A 6,020-nucleotide genomic window follows, 5' to 3' on the forward strand; every position below is an offset into this window, starting at 1 on the left:
ACCATGTGTTTGTCTTTGCTAGTGGGTCCCCCCCCCTTTTTTTTTAGTTTAAATACAGGAAAACTTTCACAAACAAATGCATTGCTTCCAGGTAAACGATATAATCACCTTTTCTTTAACAAATATTTTCTTCACCTGTGGCTCAGTATGTTTGATAACTGACAAATACATTTCATAGCTTAAAGTAAAAACATCAGCTACACATTTTATCTCCCTATTAAGTCTCCCTTTAGTCAAGTTAGAATGTACCTGTGGATAGTAGAAGGCAGGCTCAATCTCTGACAACAGTATTAATTTCTCTTGCTACGGCAGTGCTGTTTAGAAGCTGGTTTAGGTGTGAATATTTTAATAATAGTTTGGGTTCTCCCTTGATAAAGAATAAAAGGCTTGATGCTGAGAATGGTCAGGTTTCTTGACATTATTTTAAATCAACTGAAATACAGTTGCAGGAATTAATGGATTTGAGAAGTGGGCCAGGAATCTTCACAAAAAAGTCTTAGAATTTCTTTAAGTTCTAGACTATCATTATTTGTCCTTCCATATGGTTACCATCATCAAATACATAAATTACAGGAATGATTTTTAGAACTACCTTTTGTGATTGCCACAACTTTGAGTCTAAACTGGGGATCATAAATTAGTTAAAATATTTTCTTAGCTCTCCATTAAACATAATAACTCTAATTCAGTCCTATAGTTAAATTACATTTGCAGTGTTTAGCTGAAAGTTGAAGCGTAGTTAGTCATACCAAGATTGCATTGATGACCCGCGGTCCAGGTAGAGTTGAAGATGATGTGTCTCTAGAATACTGGTGTTAGAAACTGGTTGAAATCGAAGAAAACAAGATACTGTCAAATATTATGAGCTACAATATAATGAACACCCAGGGAAGGGCTACTCAGGAACTAAAGAGCAAGTCTAAGGCCCATTTCCCCTCCTTTCACTGTATTTCAGGTATTTTATTGGAAAAGTTAAGCTAAAGATCTGAGACATTTAGCAAGTGCTATTGACTGTGAAATTTGCTTTAAATCTTCTGATGAGTTTTAGTTTGGTTTTTTGCAATCAAGTCTACTGCTTGCAATTAAGATGTCAATCTGAAATGCATCTATGGTTCCTAGCCACACAGGTCCTCGTTGCCATTATTTTTAAGAATCTAACTTTATTGGAAATTAGCAAACTTTTGCATATGATCTATTACCTCAGGGAAGATCACTTGCTAGCAACTCACTACTAATGACAGGTTTTTGAGAATTGTACTGACATCACTTGTTAGCTACTAAATGCAGAATTTATAACAGTATTATTTTATGTAGTTAACTACTAACTGGCTGCTAGTGAACATTTCTCTAAAAAATTTAGACCTCACTAATAACTAACCTTTAGGTATGAAATAAACTTGTAATTTCTGTCTTTAAGCTTTGGTCAATACAGTGACAATATAAAATGTTTATTTCAGAATATCAGTACCATTTTATTTTTCAACAAGAATTTTAATTGGGTCCATACATAAAATACCACAGAGCAGACTTTTAAGATTCATGGTTCTCAGAACAAAGTTTCCATATTAAGATTTTCATAAAAGCTTTTGCAGAACTGAATTAAACTCCATTCATCATTTAATATGACTTTAAAATCACCTTTTATAAGAGTAACAGATACATACTCTAAGCTGGGGTATAGATATATCCTACATGTCAAGGTTATCATGTAATTTAACAAAATTGCACAACCTCAGGCTCTTCACAATATAATTTTTCAAACCAGAAGTATTCACTTGAAAACACCACAGTAGAATGTTTACTTAACAAAAGGGGAGTTATATTACCAATGTAAGATTTATAGTTAATTGTAAGTTCTGCCATTCTTAATAATTCTTTGAGATGCTAAGTGTTTCAATTCATATTTAATGATACTTAAATCGTGGGAATTTTAACATTTGTTCCAAAATAGCAGAAATTGTAAAAATTGTGAATTATTGGAGAAAATGCCATTACTTGTATATCTGACATTTAATTTTTTTAAATTATGGAATCTACATGCTTTTGTAGTATAATATTAATACGATGATTATTCTCTTGTAAAAGAAAAGGAAAACTAGTAAAAAGTTTTAGTTGATGTTATGTGCTTGTGAGTATCAATTACTTAGTATTTGAAATTTTAAGGTATTGCATACTTTTCTTTAGAATGCACAAGTCCCTTCCTGAGCTTTTATGCCTGTGGTAGAGCAGTAAAAGCCTGAAAAGGTTGTCAGTATTTTTAGGTTCATTTGACTTTGAGAATTAGTGCCAAGAGCTGGAGGATCTGCTTTTTGGAGGGAAATGTTATTTAGAATATGTAAAAATAAGTGTAATAGTGTAAATATTTAGAAAAAATTAAGTAGCAAGTGCTTTAACTGCTGAATAAAATAGTATAGATGTTCTACCATCCCTAAGGCACTGGCTGTTATCCATTATTTTCTGATTTTGTGATTGCTGTATATATTACACTTGAGTAATAATTGGTGACAGTGTATCATATCTATATAGAGTTCTACAACACACCTCACTGTACGGTATTTGAAAATTTTATATCAGTAATAAAACTGTAAGTTAATACATACTGATTTCCCCCTCAACTTCTCCATATTAACCTTTTATTCTTTAGTTTCCTGGAATCATACCTAATTATTAAAATGCATGAAAATATAGTTCAGTTTTATAAAGGAATTCTTAGTATAATAAAGTTTTTTTTTTTTAAAACTTCCTTCAGTGGAATATTATATAGAGACAGTGGTTTCTCCCCTTAATGCAGATTTCAGTGCAAATGAAATGGATCTAATTAGAAAAGAGCAAGCCAAGTTTCCTTAGACATATTACATAATTAGGTCATGTGATGCTTACTGAATCACATGATTAACAAATCACATGATTTAACAAATCACATTTGTTAAAGATGTTCTAGTAGAGAACTTGTTTTTGTGTTTTTTAATGCTATAGATAATGAAGGAAAATATAGAACATAGTATTAAATAACACTTGTATAGCTTAATAATCAACACAACTGATATTTTAAAGTTGAAGGTATATGCTTAATGTCCATTTTGTTAGACTGCTAACTTAGTAGTCAGTGAATAGCCTTATAGATCTGAGCCCTGGCATCTCTTTACTGTGTGACCTTTGTGCTTCAATTTCATCTCTGGGATGATAATAACAACACCTGCTTCTGGAGTTCTTGTGAGGATAAAACCAGTGAACACATATCAGATGATTAGAACAGTGCTTGACATACTAAGGACTTCCCTGGTGGCTCAGCTGGTGAAGAGTCTGCCTGCAATGTGGGAGACCTGGGTTTGATCCCTGGGTTGGGAAGATTCTCTGGAGAAGGAAATGGCCACCCACTTCAGTATTCTGGCCTGGAGAATTCCAAGGACTGTATAGTCCATGGGGTTGCAGAGTTGGGCACAACTGAGTGACTTTCATTGGTGTAACTATTACTGTTATTTACTCATCAATGTAACGAGCTCAGTTGCCATTTAAATGGGATAAATCATACCTAGGGCTTCCCTGATGGCTCAGACAGTAAAGAGTCTGCCTGCAATTCGGGAGACCCAAGTTTGATCCCTGGGTTGGGAAGATCTGGAGAAGGAAATGGCAACCCACCCCAGTACTCTTGTCTGGAAAATGCCATGGACAGCAGAGCCTGGTAGGCTACAGTCCATGGGGTCATAAAAGAGTCGGACATGACTGAGTGAATTCACTTTCGGGGCATAACATTATGTTAAGCTTTGCTTTATTTGTGGTATATAATTAATGAGCTAAAAACTGAATGGTTATGCGTTTCAGTTTTTAGGCAAGAGCTTTATGACCACACGCAACATTGGAAATCTGAACTGACAGTCTTGTGCTCTGTGACTAATACATTCTGACCTAAGGCCAGTCGTGGAGCCTCTGAAGACCTCCATTCTACTACAAGCTGTTAACAGTTGTTACTGTCTTGTTCTGGTGACTGTGTCATCGTGGTCTCACTCGCTGGCGGCATATGCTGATGACACAAATGACATGGGTATGAGCCCATCCCTTCCAAAGTTTCAAGCAAAAGGGAGTAACGACGTCAAATCCTGTAGAAAGTTCAGGCAAAACAGATTTCTTTCTTCAAGTGTCCATTGGTTTTAATAGGGGTTGGTGACTTTTACAGCCACAATTTCAATGGTGTGATGGTGGTAAAGGTTAGATTGTGAAAAGACTTAAGACTAATTGGGTAGTCGAGACACGTTTTAAGAAATATGAGCTTCCCTCCCCGCCACAAAATGTTTGAAAGAACAAAAATACTGCAGATACAAGAGGAATATGAATGGATTTCAGATAATATTTAGATAAATATTTTCAACCCTCCTGGAGCCAGTATCCCCCTTTTATAATAATATATTCTAGTCCTTATATCCTACTGAAATAAAATTCAGATAATTTTAAAAGCCAATTGAGTGCTCTACCTATGAGAAACAAGAGATTTATAATAAAACCTCTCTGAAGCACAACTAATCCAACTGATACATATGTAGACAATAGCTGCAAATAGATACCGGTGGGCTGTATTAGTGTCTTAAAATCTTGAGTGTCTTAATACCTTCACTGGTGTGATTTTCTAAAACAGGCAAACAACTCTTAAGTCTGAATAAAGTAAAATACAGTCTTGCCCTGGTTTACATAGTAGTTGTGCTTCTGGGTATAGTCGGTGTATTTTAAAAGAGTGCAAAATCCCCCCATACTTTGAATACTTGGGTTTATAAGTAAAAAGGAGTTGGTTCCAGGCTTAAATAATTATCAGGTTTTTCACTTAACTGCCTGTTTGAACTTTGACCGGAACTCAACATAGTTTTTCCTTGTTCACTCTCATTTTTCTGTTTCTAGGCCTGGCAGTCTGAATGGCAGTAACAACTTTCAATCACCACAGACTTCCCAAAATTTTCTAAATTGACTTCCCTTTGGGAAGTACCCTCTCCCTTATCTTGGATTCCTAACTTTGGTTTAAAATCCTCAGCTAGTAGGCTCATTTGCTGTAAGTCAGGGCTAAAATTTACACACTGTGAAAGATTACTTTTTGAAGAGAAAGCAACATTTTTATTATGCCAGGTCAAAAATGTTGAAAATTTCAGAGCAGGTAGTTTCCTATTTCTCTTATTTTATTACTGCTGCTGTAACAAATCACCACAAATTTAGTGGCTTAAAACAATACAAACTTAGTATTCTAAGGTTCTAGAGATCAGAGGTACAGACAGCATGTCCCTGGACTAAGATCAAGGTGTTAGCAGGGCTGTGTTCCTTTCCGGAGCCTCGAGGAGAATCCGTTTCCCTGACTTCCTACTTCCTAGAAGCTGTTTGCATTCCTGGGCTCATGACCCTTTTCTTCATTTTTAAAGCTAACAGTGTAACATCTTCAATTTCTCAGACTCTTCTGCTTACATCCTCCACTCTTAAAGGACATTTGTGATTACACTAGGTCCATGTAGATATTCCAAACTCAAGATCTTTAATTATATCTGCAAAGTCTCTTTTGCCATTAAGGTAATATGCTCACAGGTTCTGGGAGTTAGGAAGTGGACATATTTGGGGGGTTCAGTTCAGTCACTCAGTCGTGTCTGACTCTTTGCGACCCCATCGACCACAGCATGCCAGGCCTCCCTGTCCATCACCAACTCCCGGAGTCCACCCAAACCCATGTCCATCAAGTCGGTGATGCCATCCAACCATTTCCCTCTCTGTTGTCCCCTTCTCCTCCTGCCCTCAATCTTTCCCAGCATCAGGGTCTTTTCAAATGAGTCAGCTCTTCGCATCATGTGGCCAAAGTATTGGGAGTTTCAGCTTCAACATCGGTCCTTCCAATGAACACCCAGGACTGATATCCTTTAGGATGGACTGGTTGGATCTCCTTGCAGTCCAAGGGACTCTCAAGAGTCTTCTCCAACACCACAGTCCAAAAGCATCAATTCTTTGGCGGGGGGCGAGGAAGGGTGGGGGGGGGCATTATTCTATCTACCAGAAAA

The sequence above is a fragment of the Bison bison genome, unplaced genomic scaffold (assembly GCF_000754665.1).
Source record: "Bison bison bison isolate TAMUID 2011002044 unplaced genomic scaffold, Bison_UMD1.0 scf7180017864267, whole genome shotgun sequence".
Taxonomy (NCBI): Eukaryota; Metazoa; Chordata; class Mammalia; order Artiodactyla; family Bovidae; genus Bison; species Bison bison.